At 49.3% G+C, this 18869-nt stretch overlaps 1 long non-coding RNA gene across 1 annotated transcript; it reads right to left on the reverse strand.

The window, feature by feature from the left end:
• Window positions 1-948: 948 nt before the first annotated feature.
• On the reverse strand, window positions 949-17028 carry LOC311593720. Its single transcript, XR_014777811.1, has 2 exons — window positions 16802-17028; window positions 949-2306 (listed from the first exon to the last, which is right to left on the reverse strand). It is a non-coding gene; the product is annotated as an uncharacterized lncRNA (long non-coding RNA).
• Window positions 17029-18869: the final 1841 nt, after the last annotated feature.

The raw sequence follows: 18869 nt of genomic DNA on the forward strand, positions 1-18869 counted from the left end.
CATTTGTCATATGAGGACACTAGTGTGCACAGGGCTTGGGGAATGACCCTGTGAGGCTGAGATATAGCCAAGCCAGAGAAGATGGCTGACAGTCACACAGGTCATTTCAGTTGTTGTCACCACAAATGTCCTTCATTGACATTGCTTTGAAAATTCATCTTTCAGTGGCTTAGTTGGTAGAGGGCTTGCCTAGCGTGCACCAAGCCCTAGGTTCAATCCCCAGCACAAGCCAGGAGTGCATGCTTGCAATATCAGCACTGCAGAAGTCCTGGCAGGAGAGTCAAAAGTTCAAAGTCTGCACTGGAGAGATGGCTCAGTGGTTCAGGACACCGACTGCTCCTCCAGAGGACCAGCTCCAGAGCCTAGGATGCCTTCTTCTGGCCTTTGTAGGCTTATGCATCCATATGACATGCATAAAACTCATGCAGGTACATATAAAATAAATCAGTAAATATTTTTACAAGAAGTCCAAGGTCATCCTTGATTACATAAGAAGTTTAAGGCCTGCCTTGGCTTCATGAGACTGTATCAAAAAAAAAAAAATCTTCCTAGAGACTTGCCTGCTGTTATATACCAAAACTCCCTGCATGAACTCATTCTTTTACTCCTGTTGCTGCTTTTCTGTCCACTGCAGGGACGATCCCTGGATATGATGTGATGTGTTAATTCCTAAATAACTTTCGGTGACTGGGAAAGGCCAGGATAAAAAGATAAAGCTGTAAAGGTGGCTCCCGAGAGAGAAACTGAGATGGTCCTAGCTACTTGCTCCATGTTGGCCCAGGCAGGCTGCCTAGTGTGGGGCACAAGCTTCCAGTTGCTTTTATTTCCCATCCAAGGAGGAAGACAAGGCCTGTCCGGGCCCGCCGGACAATCAACTGAGACCCTCGGACCCCTAGGGAGAGAATGGGGGACAAGAGACGCAAAGAACAGACAGCAAGTCAAGGAATCTGATCAAGCTGACAAAATTTTATTTTCTCAGGCTGCTTATATACTTTAAAGGCAAGATGTAGGGAGGGGGATGAGGAGGTGAGAAGCGATTGATCTTGGCTGCAGCTGTGCAGGATATCAATTATATCAATTAGGGTCAAGGGGAGGGGGGAGAGGAATTGAGCTCATAGCTAGCCACATTCTGGGAAACCACGGCAGGAACCTGGTTGACTGAGAGAGCAAGGCTAGATAGGTGTCCAGGTGACCGTGACCATAGATCCATATCTGGTTCATGAGAAGCCGAGAACAATAAGGTTCCAGGGTGATTGTGGAGAAGTCTTTGTGAAGAAGGAGGAAGTGACAGAAGAAGGCCTGAGAGGACCTAAGTTTGTGGAGCCAAAGTAGTTTGAGCTCAGCAGAAGTACAAAGCCGCCCCTGGCAAAGGCCAACTGACCTGACCTGGTCCACGCTCCTAAGGAGCTCCCAGCCCTTGGAACCGGGGTGGGTGGGGGGTTGGGGTAGAGTGTGGTGGGTGAGTGGGTTGGAGGGTTGACCATCAAGTCTGTTGGCCTTCCTCTAAACTGCCTCTTGCTCAAAGGGGATTGGCTGGCAGCCAGAATCAATCTGGACCCAGGCGCTGGGAGGGGGCGGAGCCGTGGTGATAGAGCCTCGCTCAGCAGCCTCTGTAGGACTAGGACGGGGGAGTCTTAATTACTTCTCCACTTGATCCTTCGCGTTTATCTCGAAAGGACAGGGGAGGGTGGCCACGTGTCTAATTAGAAGTGCCTCCCTCTCCATCACCCCCAGTCGCATCTCTTTCCCCGGCTCTAATGGAGGCTTTAATTGGATTCTGGGCATCCACGAAGGCCAGGGTAGCCTCTCAGGATCAAGGCGGCTTCCCACCGGGGGACCTCTGTTACCAGGAGTGGCAAGCATGAGGAGACCTTCGTGACCAGGATCATCATGGTTAAAGCAGGGCTGATGGGTGATGTCTGCTGGGTGGCGGGGTAGCCCCCAGGATGGAGGAGGCAGGCTCTCCAAGGGCACGCACAGGCCCAGGCCCTCTCCATCACCTGCCAGGCCACTGGGTCCAGGGACCTTTCAATTTTTCTTGCCCTGTCTACAGGCTCAGCTTTCCAATTTTGGAAGAAAAGCGTCAGGGACAGCAATTAGAGACAAGGCAGCTACATCCAAGGACGCTGCAGAGCCGCAGGAAGTGCTAAACCTTGTGCCAGATAATGAACTTGCTTCTTTCTCAAGCCATCTCCTTGTCAGTTAACGCCACACACCACAGCCACAGCAGGGGAGATGAGCCTGGAAGTGATGTCCGTCCAAGGGCAAAGGCTTCCCTTCTGAGTCAGAAACCTGCAGTCCTGGGTCTGGTAGGGGTAGGAAGGAAGAGGAGGAAACACAGGTCAGAGGCGTCTGTCCTGACCGACAGCTGAGGCAAAGATAAGGTAATGAAACAAAGAGTTGGCCTGGAACCCAGAGCGTCTCCTTGGAACCTTGTGACCGGGGAATGCCATCCAGGCTCTCCTTGCCTCAAGTTACTACCTGTAACATGGGTTTGACCCAGGGTTGGTGTGACAGTCACCGTGTCTGGCTGATAGGAAGGGCAGGCGGTTCATGGAGCTGATAGCACAGCATGTCCTGGGTGAGGCACCTGGCACATTGGTAAGTCTTCAGTAAACCCAGGCTCATTCCCTCATCCTCAAACCCAAGACTGTTCTGAGCAGTAACATGACACCGTGTGTGGAAGATTCTGCAGGGTGTGTTACGGTTAATATTAACTGCCAACTTGGCATGGTCTAGCATTCCTGAGGAGACAAACCTCTGGACAGGTCTTTGAGAGTCAAGACCTGGATGTGGGAAGCACCATCTAAGTGCTACATGTCTGGACTGCATACGGAGGAGACAGCCAGCTGAGCACCAGAATTCTCTCTCTGCTTCCTGACTGTAGGTGCAATGTGATTGGCTGCCTCATGGTGCCCGCCCCCTCCCCACCCCCACCGCCATGCCTTCCCTACAGCAATGGCTGATGGCTGGGTACCCTCCAACTGTGAGCCACAATGAACCACTTCATGAGTTGTTTTTGTTAAGTACTTTCTCACAGAGACAAAAAAAAAAAAAAAGTAACCATGAGACTCCATTTTGTGCTCAAGTCATTTAAAAATTGTCTATAATTATATCCAGACTGTGTGCGGAGGCATATAGGACACAACCATGGGTTTCAGGTTTAGACGTGAGTCTTAAGATATTTCATTATGTATATGCAAACATTCCAAAATCTAAAATGAGAAACATGTCTGGTCTCCTGTGGTTCAGTTAAAAGATCTCTGGCTCAAGTAAGTTACCATCACCATCTGGCCCCTGTGGGCCTCAGACTTCCCTGGCGGAGGGACGGCTACCTGCTCTCTTCCCCTTACATGCGGCCTAACCACACTGTAACACAGTGATAGTAACAGCCGGGGCTCAGAGATGCTCACAAATCACCATGCTTCCATCAACACTATCTCATCGAATTATCACAATCCCAAAAGGTACTCACCCCAGATAGCATCTGTTGCCATGTTTTGTTTAGTATTTTGTAGCTGAGAGAACTGAGGTCCAGGGAAGGCAAGCCAATTGCTCGAGCTCATACAGCTTGGAGCCCTAACTCGGGTCAGGCACTGTTCCCCAAATATAAATGAACTCATTTCTACCAATAGCTCTAAAGGGTCAGTAGGGGCTTCCCAGTGATCTCAGCACTTGGGAGGCAGAGGCAATAGGGTCAGGAGTTCAAGGTCAGCCTGCCAATATAGTAAGACCTCATCTCAACAACAAAGAAAGAAAAGACTTGCAAAGGCTGACTGGAAAGTCAAACTGTCTCTTGCGGGCTGGTGATATTAAATACTTAATAGTTTGCCCAGGTTGCCCTTGAGCTCCTGATTTTCCTCTCTCCACATGGAACCTGTTGAGTTACAGGTGTGAGCCACCTTGCCCAGCATCCACAGCGAAGTGTTAAAGGGAAAATTAGAACCAGCAAGCAGCTCAGATTGGGTGTCCTGAGGTGTGGATTGTTATAGGGATTCTTTGAGAAAGCTGGAGGCCCACAGCCATTCCTCATGACAGGTTTGCTCCCAACAGAGTTCTTGTTAAATGATTGCCCCTTGGGGTGCCTAGTTACCATCTCCAAGGTCATAAGAGCATCCTTTCACAGTCATTTGGAATGAATACTTGGAGCTATTTGCCTTCTGTCTCTTTTAGATACACCCCAGGAGTTTGGAAACAAGGCTAAGAGATGGTCAGGAAGGGCACCCTGGAAAAGATACAGAGGAAGAAGGCTGGCCACTCCTACCTGAAGAAAGGCTCTGATTCAGGCCCAAGGTGATCCTAGGCAGTGAGGAGAAGGGCCTGGCTGACACAGGGAAGCACTGATCCAGGAGCTTCTCTCAGAGGGCAATTGGTATTGGACTGGAGCATTGAATGCTGGGTAAAGTTTGAGTTTCTAGTGACACTGCCCTACTGAGAGGCTTCTCAGTGTCCAGCATAGCAGGTCAAGTGCTTGCCTATGACATGTTGCTATGTTGACACCTTACAAGCTAGATTCACACAGAGGCAGGGAGGAGGAGGAGGAGGAAGAGGAGCCACCCTAGATGCTATGGACAGGCTGCCTTTTCTCCAAGAGTGCTCTGAACAGCACCAAGCCTTCAAGATCCTCCAGGAAAATGTGGTGCCATGAGCCGGAGTCTGGGAAACAAGGTATCAGTTCTTAGAACCATGGCTTTCAAGTCAGTACCACACTTGCTAGCATGCACGAGGCCCTGGGTTCTAGCCCCAGCACTTCAGCCGCAGCGCATGCATGTGACCCCAGCACTAAGGCGATGCCGGCAGGAACGGAAGTTCAAAGCCATCACTGTCCAGATGGGAAGTTCAGGGACTGACTCAAAGTAGATGCATAAAATTAATCACCATTTTCTCTAACAAGTAAAGCAGTGCTGAGAAGTCCCAAAACAGATACATCATTTTATTGTGTTTTAACTTAGCTTTTTTTGTGTGTGCAATTTTTGATCATCGGTTGATTAGGTTGTTGTTTTGTTTTTAAAGTCAGAGTCACACTTTATAGCCCTGGCTGTCCTGGAACTCACTATGTAGACCAGACTGGCCACAGACTCAGAGATATACCTGCCCCTGCTTCCTGAGTACTAAGATTAAAGGTGTGTGCCTTTAAGCTGAGCCCTCTTTACACACAGCCCTCTAAAGCAGGTTTTAATCACAAAACACTTGTCTATCTCTGTCCTAGGGGAGTCAGCTATAGATCATGGCACACATTGTATCTATGATCAGGTCTTCCTGTGTCAGGCTCCCTAGCCTGTATGATAATAGATCAGAATGGTTTCAAACTCAAGGCAATCCTCCTGTCTCTGCCCTCCTAGTTCTGGGACTATAGGCATGAGCCACACTTCGCCTTTCATTTGTCCTAACTGCTCACCTACTCAGCCCTCTGTGCCCAGGTCTCAGTCATCTTTTGAGTCACTGCCCATCTGCAGGAAGGGCCTACCATGACTTCCTGGCAGCTCAACATCTGGAAGAGCCTCCTTTCAACAGTCTTCACTTTTATATAACCTCGGGGAGTAAGGGACCCTGTGAATTCTATAAGCTTTAGGGACTTCCCGAGATTTGTAAGGTGCTAATTTCCCATTTTATGAGCCTCAGTTTAGTGTTGAAGTAATGAAGAGGTATAAAACAAAGACAAACGGGTCTGCACAGACCACTTAGCAGCAAATATGGCAAGATTTGTGTCAAGCTGGAGTTTCTAGGGAAAAAATTTTTTCATCAGAAAGCCAGCTTTTAAGTAAGTCAACTCCTGGAAGGTCCAAAAGTCTGAGGAACAATCATTAGAATAAAAATCTAAGCCTGTCCTAGGGATGGGCAACCATCCTCCATACCCACCTCAGAGGATGTCAGAAGTGAGGAGATGCTCCCTCAGAAAAGGGGGATGGGGAAGACAGAGCCCAGGGCTCTTCGGCAGTCAGATGTGGCTGACAGAAAGTTAAGGGCCACAGTGCTAGCCTGGAACCTGTCAGATCAAGGGAGCCGGCTCCAGCAACAGGCACAGCAGGCCAGAGTGAAGCCAGACAATGCAACACAAGCCAGCTTCAGGGAGGCCATCTGTGGTGGGGCAATGTGTATGAATCACAGTGGTGTCTCCCGTCCATGTCACTGCTCTTTTAACTAAAGAACTGGTAAAAGCAATGAGACCCTTTCATACCATACTGGGCCTTACTAATGTTTCTTTTTCAGTGTCACCTCAGCCCCTCAAGGTCAACTGTACTTACCTGAAATAGACAGTAGTGGGCCTTCACAGATCCTTTACACTCTCTGCAAAAAGGTCTTGTTACATAATGCTAATGCTTGAGAGTCTTACAGGTTATTTATTTATTTATTTTATTGTTTCATGTATATTAGTATTTTGCCTTCATGTATATCTGTGTACCACATGTGTGTCTGATGTTCAAGGAGGTGGTGAGCCCCCTATGTGGGTGCTGAGAATTGAACTCAGGTCCTTTGCAAGAACAAGCATTCTTAACCATTGAAGCAACATTTCAGCCTCAGAGTTTCTTAAAATTTATACAGATATCTGGAGAGGGGAGTAAAAACAACAATAAAAAGTTTTCAGAAGGCATCCTATGTGTCTGGAGAAAGTCAAGTGCCCAAAGCCATAAGATGGTTAAGTAAACATTGCAGTGCCAGCAGTAGGTAACCTCCCCATGAGCTGTTGACCAGAAATGCCCCCAAAACACCCCCAATGAATAAGGTCACTGCTACTGCTGTTGGCTATGTGCCAGAACTAGATAAGTCCCTGTGGCTGAAGAAGATACATGATCTGGTCACATGACAGAGGAAAATCAGGCTGGGGTTTCATAATGTTGGAAAGCATATCACAGGTTGTTGGGAGAGTTTCACCAACACCCCTGCTTGGTTGAGGATGCTGCATGCAATACCATCTAAATGTCAAGAAAGATGTGTCCAGAGCTACTAGTGACACAGACTGCTTTGGGTACAACCAACAGTCTTTCTGATTGGGTTTAAAGCCTATTATTCCACAGAAGGGAATTCATTCCAGATTCCATGAACCAGGAAAACAAAAACTTGTGGTTGGGAAGGGAAACAACAGCTTTGTTTTGTCAACTGGAGGTGACATGCCTGCCTGCCAAACAGCTCTCTAAGCATTTGTGCTTACGACCAGCCATAGGTCACTATTGTCAGCTACAACTGGAAATAAAAGGACATTCCTTTACAAATTATGGTAGGCTGCAGAGACTCATAGCCACTAACTACGCTCCTGAAAACAAGTGACTGTCGCTGAGGCCAAATGGTCCCAAGACTTAGACATCTGCATTATTTCCTCCAAGGCTCAAAGAATAGCATGGGCAGGAGGCAGAAAGAATGGAAGAGCTAAAAAAAAGAAAAAAGAAAAAGAATGGAAGAGCTGGAGGAAGGTGTGGAGTTCTATGTAGCAATTTCCTCTGAATTGAAACACTGTATCCCCTAGGTAGGCTCCTCAAGACTCAGGAAGTTCTAAAGCAAAGTTCATTAAGACCCAGGAAGCAAACATCTCAAGTCACAGGAAGTCTCTGAAGTTGACTAGATTCACAGGCTCCCCCTTCCCTCTAGGTTGTACGAACTGTTAAGGATTGTTCAAGAGAGGAGAGTGGCCTGTAGAGCTGCCTGCAAGTTGTGCAGGAAGATCCAGGGTCCCAGCTTTCCCAAGTCATTGCCCATGCTGGGATGGGCTTTCTGTGATGCGGCTGCCTCTTTAGGTAACTGCTAATCTATACTTCGCTAAGTAACTCCAACAGACTGACTGGTTCACCGCACTGGCCTTTGGTGGTATCCTTCCTCTGGTCTGTCCCTGGCTCTCTGTGGGGTGAGTAGAGGTTTGTTCACATCGCCCCAGGAATAGTGTCACACAACGCCCAGCTCAATCTTAAGTATAAAAATGGAATCTCTGCCCACTTTTAATTTGCATTTCCCTCGTTATAGAAAGAGAATGAGCAACTTTGCATATGTTTAAAAGCCATTTGTAGCCCGGGTGAGATGGTACATGTCTATAATCCTGGCACTCAGGGGTGGAGGCAGGAGGATCAGGTATTCAAGATCCTCCTGGGCTACGTGAGACTCTTTCCATAAAGCCAGCTAAGCAAATAAATGAATAAATGAGCAAATACCATTGGTGGCTTCATCCCTACAAACTATTCCAACCTTTCCCCAACTTTCTTACGTGGGAGTCTTTCCTTTATTGACTCAGAGGAGTTCTTTACATATTAAAGCAATTCAGCTCTCATATCTGATGTGAGCCTCAAATCTCTCTCCCATCTTTTCATTTGCCCTCTGAATCTATTTATGGGTGTTTAGTTCTAGATACATTTATCAAATGTACAGATCTGAATCTTGTGGAGTGGCTAGCTTTGGGCCACATTAGAAGGCCCTCAGAGTTTTAACTCTAGCCACACAGTGAGTCCCTACATTGGGGTCTAACCTGAGCCTTCCTCTGTGGTAATGACCCGCAGCCAATGCCGATAGCTTCTGATTGTGTCCAGTGGCTTACCCTTCCTCCTCTCTTCCATGCACTTGGCACATGTCTTCCTGGGCAGTCTTCAGGCCTGCCCCAGCCTCTGCCCTCCCAGCGTGAAGCCCCTTGCAGGTGTACGGAGGCTCCTCCCAGCTCCCACTTCCCACACCCACAGATCACATTGCTCCTTAGCCACCTCCTCACTCCTCCCAGTCCACACCCTTGACTTGGAGGCACTTTTTCCTGGTCCTAGTTGATAGGGTACCCAGAGATGACACACTGGATACATAAAAGGGATGAGAAGGAGCAAGGCAGAGGAGGAGGCAGGAACAGAATGAGGCTTCCAGGGTCCTCTGTCCTTGGCTTTCAACATGGCTTCCTCCTTCACGGCAACTTAGCCAAATTTCTATCTTTATTAATCAAATAACAAATTCAATTAATTACCTCAGATTGTTTTAATTGAATTGAGAGCAAGAACAGGAACAGAATCCCCGGAAGTAATGAAGCCTGGCATCTCCTGCGTCTGGAGCAGAAACGGCCTTCCCCTCCAGCACGGGAATAGAAAGGCCAGCTGTCCCTCACATCCTACCCTCAGCAGCCTCACCACCACCACCCCTGCCAGGGCCTTGAGGCCTCCACCCTCCCACCCACGGCTACAAGTGGTCTCTGCTTCTGCACAGCACCACCAGAGAATGTTCCACTGTCTCCAAAACACACCTGGTATTTGCAGAAAGACCAGCATTAGCCCCAGGAGAGGTTCCATATGCAGCTGGCTGCCAGACTCTTTGGCAAAGAGCCACACCCTTCTCCAGAAGAGGTATGAAGGGGGCTGAGATATTGTCCCTGGATGTCATCATCACCCCGAGCAGGGGTGAGGGTTGGATTGTAACCACCTGGGTTGTTTGAGATGTGTATTCTGTATAATTAAAGAGTAGGAAACAGAGATCAGAGAGGTGCAGTGCTTTGCCCAAGATGCACAGCAAGGTGGCAGTCAGGCTGTGTATTGGAGCCTTCCTGGCCCTAGCCAGGCGTTGGTGCCCATAGTGGTTAGTCTTCATCATCAACATGACAGATTTAGAATCACCATGGAAACACACCTCTGAGCACATCTACAAGGGCCTTTCCAGAAAAATTTAACTAAAGAGGGAAAATCTACCCTGAATGTGGGCAGCAGCATCCCACAGTCTGAGGTCTTAAACGGAGTAAAAAGGACAAAGTTGGGGCTGGGGATACAGCTCATCTGGTAGAATATTTGCCTAACATTCACAAAACCCGGGGTTCGATTCCCAGTACTGCACAAGCCAGGTATGGTGGCACATACCTATAATTCTAGGAGGACCAGATGTGAAGGTCAAGGCTAGCCTGGACTATGAGACAATGATCCCCCCTCCCATGAGGAAATGAACAGAGTACAAACATGCATCTCTCACTATCCTGACTGTAGAAACAGTGAGATTAGCCATCTCAAGCCCCTGTCTGCATGACTTTACAACTCCGGTGGCCTATGCTTCCAAACTCTAAGCCAAAATAGACCCTTTCTGAAGCTGCATTTGTCAGGTGCTTGGTCATAGCAAGGATTCAGTGCCCCACAGCTCGAGTAAGGTCCAGCTCCTGACTGTCCTGAGCTAGCAACCCCAGAGGTCTCCAGCCCTCTCAGTTCACACAGTTTTCCTCATTTGACCTCACCCTGGACCCCCTGCCTCCCTCCACCTTGAGCATGCCCTTGCTCCAGCCTGATCTTCAGATTCATATGGTCTTTAAAAAAAAAAACAGGATGCTAAGGCAAGCTAAACTCCCTGCTGCCCACAGCTCTAATGTGATGTCACTTTGTGTTACTACTGAATTACTTTACTTTTTACTGCTCTGACCTGGAGAGATGGCTTTGTGGCTAAGAGCACACACGTCTTTGTACTGCACTTGCAGAGGACCAGAGTTTGGTTTCTAGGACCCATGTGGGGCAGCTCACAACCATCTGTAACTCCAGATCCAGGGAAATTGGATGCTGTCTTCTGGATTCTGCACTCACTGCCCCCCGCCCACCACACACACTTAAAAATAAAATAAATCTTAAAAAAAAAAAAAAAGAAAAGAAAAGCAGGCAGGGCCAGCCATGATGGTATATCTCTGATCCCAGCAAGCAGAGTTTTGTGAGCTCCAGGCCAGCCAGGCTTCACACACACACACACACACACACACACACACACACACGCACACGCACGCACGCACGCACGCACACGCACACACACACACACACAGTGGCAGGATGGAGAGGAATGGCTGCAGAGTAATAATAATGCATCCATTGTTACTAGTCTTCCTTCTACTTCCCAGGTATCTGTTGGCATCTTCTTCATTGTGCCATGCTCCTGTTCAGGAGCCTACCATGGCACTATTACCTTTATCCTCAAGTCCAGACTCAGATTCTAACTCCCAAGCTCCTCCCAAATTGACCTCTTGGTCAAGGCAGCGTGTTCAACCCATACGCTGCCCGTGGAACCGCTTTAAAGCAGACACAACATTCCCTACTTCTCAAGATTCTCTTGAGGATTCAGGAAGGGCCACTAACTGGTCCCTGCCACACTGCCACACCCCACACACACAGCCCCGCAACCTACCCTGCCTGTTGTCACGTAGAATTAGAACTCCCTCCACTGTCCTCTGCTACACTGTGTCCTACCAGTCACCTTGTCACATCATCCTCTTTTGAGGCCCAGCTCCAACTGCTCCATCTCTGCCTTGGGTCCATTTGAGATAAAAGCACAGAATCTCCTGCCCTGGCACAAGCCTACCCTGAAAGGTACAGCTCCCTCTCCCTGCCCAGGGATAAGAAAGAAAACCGGGTGACCATGTCAGAACTCCACCAGCTGTGGCTCCTTCAAGCGCCCCTGCCCAGCACCCTGGGGAGGCCTCTGCCCTTTCCAGCCTCCCTGTCAGATTGAGTGTATCTTCAGCTAAGCCTGCTCCATGTGTCTATAGGCACAGTTCTCTCGAGAGCCCAGGAGCCCGTATTTCCTGCCAAGAACATTCCGCTCAGTCTAATGCGGAACCACAGCAGGCTGAGATGAGACACTCAGGAGGGAAGTCTCCCTTCGGCTCAGCCCCTGCTTCCAGGCTTGTGTTCAGCAGGGCGCATGGGTCCCAGAGGGAGAAACTTGCCTGCCCAAGGTCACAAGAGAGCCAGCTATTGCCCCTGGAAACAGACACAAGTAATTCACTTCCTCGGGGGACTTGAGATGCCGAGTGTCTTTGGATGAAATAAGTAAGAACCTGCAATGGCATTTAGGGGTACTGTTCTCCTCTCAGTCCTGCAGTCTCTGTATCTTCGAGCAGGCTGTATCAGACTCTACCTCTCCTAGGCCTCCTCACCTGTCCTCAATGCCTTGTGGAGATCTGGCAGGTTGGTACCAGCCCTGCCTTGTTCTGGCAGTTTCCGGTCCTCTATAAGTACTATGGCGGTTGGTGGGGAGGGGTGGGTCAGAACCACATTCCGCCCCCCTGCCCTCCCCCCCCCCACCCGTTCTGGAGGCCAGAAGAACAAAATCACAGTGTGAGCAGGCTAGACTGTCTGAAGGCTCCAGGCCATGGAGGGGAAGGCCTCAGCTGCTGGTGGCTCCAGGCATCCTCGGCTTGGGACTACAATGACATCATTCTACCTTTGATATTTTCCCAAGAGACTGTGTTTCTCAGACCTCCATTTCTTTTTATCTTCAGGAGGCACCAGTGGCCGGATTTAAGACCTGCTCTACACACGGGACCTCATTGTGACATCCTGGATAGTATGAGCAAGGCTCCTTTTTCAAAAGAGGCCACACTTCAATGTTGTAGCCCCAGCTGATGAGCCCCAGGATCACTGGAGACTCTGCTTCAAAAACAATAAAGTAGAGAGTGATCAAGAAAGAGGCCAGATGTTGGCCTCTGGTCTATAAATACAAAACATGGCAAGTACAAGGGCTTGGCTGTCCTGGGTGCCCCCCAACAGGTACCTGTGAGTTTACCCTATGACCTCAGTGATCCCACACGGCATTCCCAGAAAACCTGGCTTCCTTATTATATGTCCTGAGTGCCATTTGTGGAGAGGAAAACTCACACATTGGAGTGTGCGAAGACCCCCTGAAAGTGGGGAGCAGAATTAAGCACCTAGGCACAGAGCCAACTCCATTTAAAATCCCTAATTGTATTTATTTATGTCTGGGGAGGTGTGAGTGCCATGGCCCACATATGTAGGCTGACCTTAGGGTGTTGGGATTTGAGGTGGGTGCTTTTTCCCGCTGAGCCATCCACAGGCCTCTAGCTTTTTGTGTGAGATCTGTTCATTCCAACTTTTCCTCCCGTGTGCCTTTTACACAGGAATTTTATGCACAGTAAGTTGTTACTTACATAAAATTCAAAGCATGAGCCACCCAGACCTCTCAGCAGCCCCCAAGGGAGGCCCATAGGTGTCACTGTCACAATAGAGGATGGGACAGGTGATGAAATGAAAGCTTACAGGGGACTAAGCTCCTACCACTTTGTGGTGCAGTGGTAGAGTCCAAGTCTTCAGACATACGCGCCTGTCGCATCTGTTTCCACACAGGCTCAGAGCTCAGTCACTCACATTACCCTGGAACTTTTACCCTGGATGACATGGAATATTTTCACTACCTTGAAGAGCAAATCTCCTTCCCACCCACTTCCTACGTGAGAACAGACTAGCTCAGAAAATCCCCTGGGGCAGGATGCTAAGCCTTGTCTCTGCATCTGTTCCAGAGTGTTCCACAGACAGCTCCAGACCTATGTGCTATGCCTCAAGCTGCATAGACCTATGCAAATGGACCCCAGCCACTGCTACCAGGGCAGTGCCAGTCAGAGGAGATGTAGGTGCCAGTGGCCAGAAAGCAGCTCAGAAAGAGGATGAAGCCAGTACAGTTCCGAGGGGCAGCAAGGCTTCATGTCACCCACCCAAGGAAACACCCTTCTTCCTTAGAAGTTGGGTCTGAAAGACAAAAGGATGAGAGAAAAAAAAAAAAGCATTCGTCACCATCTCCAAGATGGTCCATTTGGGGGCTAGAGTGGGGCAGAGATGGGGCTGATGAGGCTCCAGGGAGCTCAAGCTGGGGCCCTATAGTGAGCACAGACCACCCCAGTAGAGGGAGCAGATGTCCCAGGCTGGCACACTTCATCTTTTATAAATAGTTGTACTTGCCGGAAGCCAGTGCCAGTACAGGCCCAGCATCTCTGACTGACAGGCTGAGCCTTGTCCATCTGCTCATACAGCACTGCCTTCCTCCCCAGCCACCCAAGGCCACCAGGGTGTCATTGCACCCCTGATGCAGCAGCCCAGCAATAGGCTGGCCCCATGTGGTTGGTAATTTGAATTTTGTGAACTAAATAATAAAAATGAGTTTGGGGACAGATACTTGCTGGAGGTAGTGAGATTTTGGAGGGGGGCGGCGTTCGAGACAGGGTTTCTCTGTGTAGCCTTGGCTATCCTGGACTCACTTCGTAGACCAGGCTGGCCTCAAACTCACAGCAATCCACCTGCCTCTGCCTCCCAAGTGCTGGGATTAAAGGCCCTGCTGGTAGTGAGATTCTTGTTCCTTGGAGGTAGCCCAGAGAAACTGGGACTGTGTGACAGGCATGGTCAAGCTTGGGTCTCTGAAACATGGTAAGAGCCGAGAGAAAAGCCTGGGCAGCTTCTCCTAGTTGTTTGGACCCCAGTGTCCACCTAGGGTGAAGTAGAACGGATACTATAAGAGCCATGGGCAACCTAGAACGATTGTGGCCTCCCCTCAAGCTCTCCTACATGCAAGAAGCTCCTTAGTGTGGCTCTTGGAGTCTTTGACATCATGTTTGGAGCCCCAGACCTCCGGAGCACCCCAGAAGCACTCCTCCTCCAGAGCAAGGACACCTGATTCACTGCTCCCCGCTTCTGTCACTTCTGCAGAAACACTTGAGAGGTTCTGAGAAACTCAGAGGCTAGGACAGTGCCTCCCAATTCCTCTGATCCTTGGAGAACCCTGCTAGCCTCCTCAATTTCCACCCCCCTCCCATTTTCCACGAACGAAGCTTTAAAGATCCTTTGACCTTTGGAGTCATAAAGGGATGGCCCCAAAACACAGTTCCATGAGGGCAGGCAGTTAGCTCAGCTATGTCTTTACACCTCTTAGCCACGGTGGCATTTAAATAACCAGGAGCAAAGGGCTAAATGACTAAGTGATTCACAAGTCACCCCCAGCATCCTCTCTATGCTCTCTGAAGAGGGGCAGGTGGACAGCATGCCCACCTTGAGGCCAGACTCTCTAGGTCCCAGGCCTGGCTGTGCCTCTTGTAAAGCAGGTGGCCTTTGGTAGGCCCCTTGGTTGCTCTACTCTAGTACCCAAGGGATTATCTCACTCCCCAGCAAACACACCATGAGGCCCACACTTTGGTCCAGCGTAGAGAAAGTATGCATGGTCAATGCCTGCCTTGTCCTTACCTCTGTTCTCCAGATGTATGTGGTCCTACTCCTCATCCTCCGAAACTGAATGTGGCCTTATGATCTGCTCTAGCCAATGCAGGCCTCGAGTCATGTGCCACTCCTTGTTGGGGTCCTAAGAGCCCACGTGCCATTTACCATGCCCCCTTTTACCTTTGCCAAAGACACTGTTAAAATGGAACCATGCCCAGCCCCTCTTCCCCCAGAATGAGGAGGATACTGGCTAGATCCTCTAAAGGATCTGGAATGGAGACACAAAGAAAGGCTTAAGAAAGCTATAGTGATGCTTGGCCCCCTGTGCTCCCCTCTGTAAGGCTATGAAGTCCCTTCCCATGACCCTTGACCTTTTTCTACTGTGAGCTTTGCTTTGGTCAATATGATAACAGAAGAGGAGGAAGCAGAAGCGTGGATGTTGGAGCTGGTCTTTCTGCCCAGCTGGGAATACTAACGCCACTTATGAGCAAGTCTCCAGTAATCTCCTGGAAGGAAGAGAAACCACCGAGGGAAGGGTCCTTGCTGTCCTCCTAGCAGTATCAGGCACATGAACAGGGCGGCTCAACACTACTAAAACCCCGTTTGAACTCCAACAGTCCAGAGGCACACTTCAGCTAACCCAGAGAATTGTAAGATTAACCAAATTACAAGTGGTTTGTACTCAGCTAAACTAACAGGCTGATACATTGTAACATGACTGAGAAATCGACATCAGAATACAAAGTCACAGATTTAGAGGGATATTTGTTACTGTAGCATAACTTAGCCTATGTTGAATAACACACCATTTTCTTTCTCTTTCTCTCTGAGAAAGGAAGCACATGGCAGTTCAGTTGCAAGAAGCTTCCACCTCTTGTTTAACCACTTCTCTCCAGGCTTCCTCTCTCCTACCTCTGGCTCCAGGTAAGACCTGCTCCCACTGTCACGTCCTTGGGAAGGTTATCCGCCATTTCCTCTCCTGGCCAAGCTCTCCAGTGTTGACTAGGACTTTGAGATTGCATGAAAGGCAGCAAAGCCGTGACTTGGCTCTTCACTCTAAAACCCTGAAGATGAGGGTCCAGCCTCAGTCTACACTGGTGGGAGAGAGGCACCAGCTCCAACATTAGATCCTCAAACCCCAAACCTTCACTTCTTACTCTGGCTCTGTATAGCGCTGTGCTCACCATAGTTGACTGTCAAGTGTCTCTGGTCCTTTTACACAGCAGTCTCCCTCCATACTATTATAGAACAAACAGTGCCAGTGCCATGGGAGCTTCATTGGCTCCAGGGCTGTGCCAGAAGCCTTTGATGCTGGCTCCAATCAAACCAACTGCATCCTGGCTTAGATGAAGTCACTTTTGTCCTGTTTTATACCCCTTTCTGATCCTTGTAACTGGCATCCATTGATCTTACTGCCATGGGGGCCCACACTCCTATCCCAAATTCCCCTATAAATTATACTCAATGCCATCTGCCTCTTCGACTCAATCTCACGGCACCTAGAGGCCAGTTCTGGCTGTCCTAGAACATTTTGTCACCTCTAAATTGTGAGACCCCGAGGAAATTCTCACTGAGCTTCAGTTTCCCCCTCTGTGAACTGGAAGTTAAAAAAAAGGGGGGGGGCTTTGAGAATTCTGAGTTTCAAAGTGTCTCTTTTAGTGCCTGGCACACAGTAGACTCAATTCTTCAGGTACAGTTCCCCTATCAACTGGTAGAGCATCCTTGAGCAAGTCACTAACTTTTTTGTTTGCTACTGCAGCATAGCCTAGCCCATGTTGAATAATGCACTATTTCCTTTCTCATTCTCTCTGAGAAAGAAAGCATGTGCCAGTTAAATTTCAAGCTTTCCCCCTTTTGTTTAAACGTGTCCGTCCAGATACCGTCTCTCCTACCTCCAGGTCCAGGTAAGATCTGCTCCCGTTGTCCATGTCCTTGGGGAGATACTCTCTGGTTTTCCCACTCCCACATTCCTCCTCTATAAAATGGGAATATAGCTATCTTTTTGACACGATGGATGGAAGGATGTAGAAAAGCAGTGTAGCTAAAGGCACGTGTTACTAGTGGGTTCTCAAAGAGTATCCGTTCCTCCTCCTCCTCCCTCTACCCAGAAAGTTCTGGAGGAAAAGGCCAGTTGTCTTTTAGCATTGTGCTCTTCTCCCACTCAAACTGAGCCTGCTGCTCACATAGAGCCTCAGCGAGGCTGGGGGAGGGGCTCATGATGAAGCAGGAGCAGACCCCAGAGACCCCAGATCCGCTGGGTCACCTCAAAGTGAGGGATGGGGGGGGTGGGGAGCCTGGTCCAGCCAGCTGAGAATCCTAAAGTGACCAATGGAGTAGAGCCTAGGCAGCTGGGAGACCTGTAAGCATCTCCCGCCCCACCTGTCTCTCTCCCTCCTTCCCGGAAAGCAGGCTCCATGGTTGCTCAGAGCAGTTTCCATGGTGATAGCATTTTAAAGTTTTCTAGGAGCAAAACAGAAATAATCCCTCCCCTTCTCCTCTTCCATGGGAAAGGAGCTTATTTGAGATGGAGGGTAGGGTGCAGGGCTCAGAGGCAAGGCAGCTTTTTGCTTCTCCACCTGCTTGGAGAAGGGGACCTGGAATGCTCCTGCCAGCTTCCTCCCCACCCCACCCCAGGGAGGCTGGATGAAGAAATGGATGGGAGAGAGCAGAGAGGTGAGGGGAAGAGAAAGATGAGCTGATGTGTGCCCATATGTGTGCACACATCCTCCTAGCACTGCAACCCTCCTGGAAATTTCCGCTGACCCCTGTCACTCCCTAATGGAGAAAAACTGGCTATCTGTGGGCCCAGCTGGGCCCAGAACCAAGACTCCATCTACATGCTAAACTCGCTAAATTATAGCATTTTCTGCTTCAAATAACAATAGCCACAGACTGGGAACATTAGAAAGAGGCTTATTTTGGCTCAGGGTTCTGGCCCAAGGTCAAGGCACCATGTAGGGTAGCCTTTTTTATGGTAAAGTCCTGAGATGGCACAAGGGACACACAAGGGGACAGAGAGTGCTCTCACGGGCATCTTCTGGCCCCTCCCCCTCTTTTTATAAAGCCACCAACGCCCAATCCCATAGGGGCTGTACCCTGGTGAGCCTTCCTTATCTTAATCACTGTCAAAGTCCCCACCACTAACTACCTCAGTTGGGTCAACTTGTGAGTTAATAGCTTGCAACTGGGAACCACATTCCAGGCCCATTGTTCCAGAAGGAGGGGGCTCACTGGAATTCTATCCAAACCACAGTAATTTCTGGGATGGCAGGTATAGGACACAGATCCAGGCTACAGCCTGAACACAGTAACCTAACGAGTTTCTCAAGCCTTTCTGAGCCTCAGTTTCCCCCTTTAGACCTTTAGCTCCGCGGGCTCGCCCAAATGAGCACCACCGCATCCTCCAGGTGGGACGCAGCTCAGTATGGGGTTTGGAGTGAAATTCAAAGCATAAAGGTACAAGGCGGGGGAGTGGGTAGCTGATTTTCTCCATTTCTCCTGTTATCCTCTCTGAAGCCTTTGTCCCCAGTGGGGACAATTCTGTAGCTCTCCTTTTTTAATTTTTTTTTTTTTTCCTGCAGGGACACCTTGATGCGATGAAAATCTCCAGGTCCTGAGTAAGACAGCCTTGTATGCGAGTCTGGCTTGGGCGCATACTAGCTGTGTGTCTTGGAGCAAGTGCATCAGTCTCTCTGGGCCTCCGCTGGTTCCCTTGTAGTTTGGGGATTACATAATGCCAGGCCCACACCATTTGTGTGATATTTAAATGAGCACATTAGGTTCAGCCTTCAACCTAGGCCTGCCTCATAGCCCTGCTCAGTACACCCAGCGTGGTAGTCTGCTCTCCCAGGTCTTTGTGCTTTAGCAGACAGCTCCAGCTGGGACTTCTCTGAGTCACACAGGCATCAGCTGCAGGGGACAGGGAGCAGGGAGGGCCTTTTTCCTGTGAATTGTTTTTGA

This window comes from Acomys minous (assembly GCF_964271855.1).
Source record: "Acomys minous genome assembly, chromosome: 3".
In the NCBI taxonomy this organism is placed as follows: domain Eukaryota; kingdom Metazoa; phylum Chordata; class Mammalia; order Rodentia; family Muridae; genus Acomys; species Acomys minous.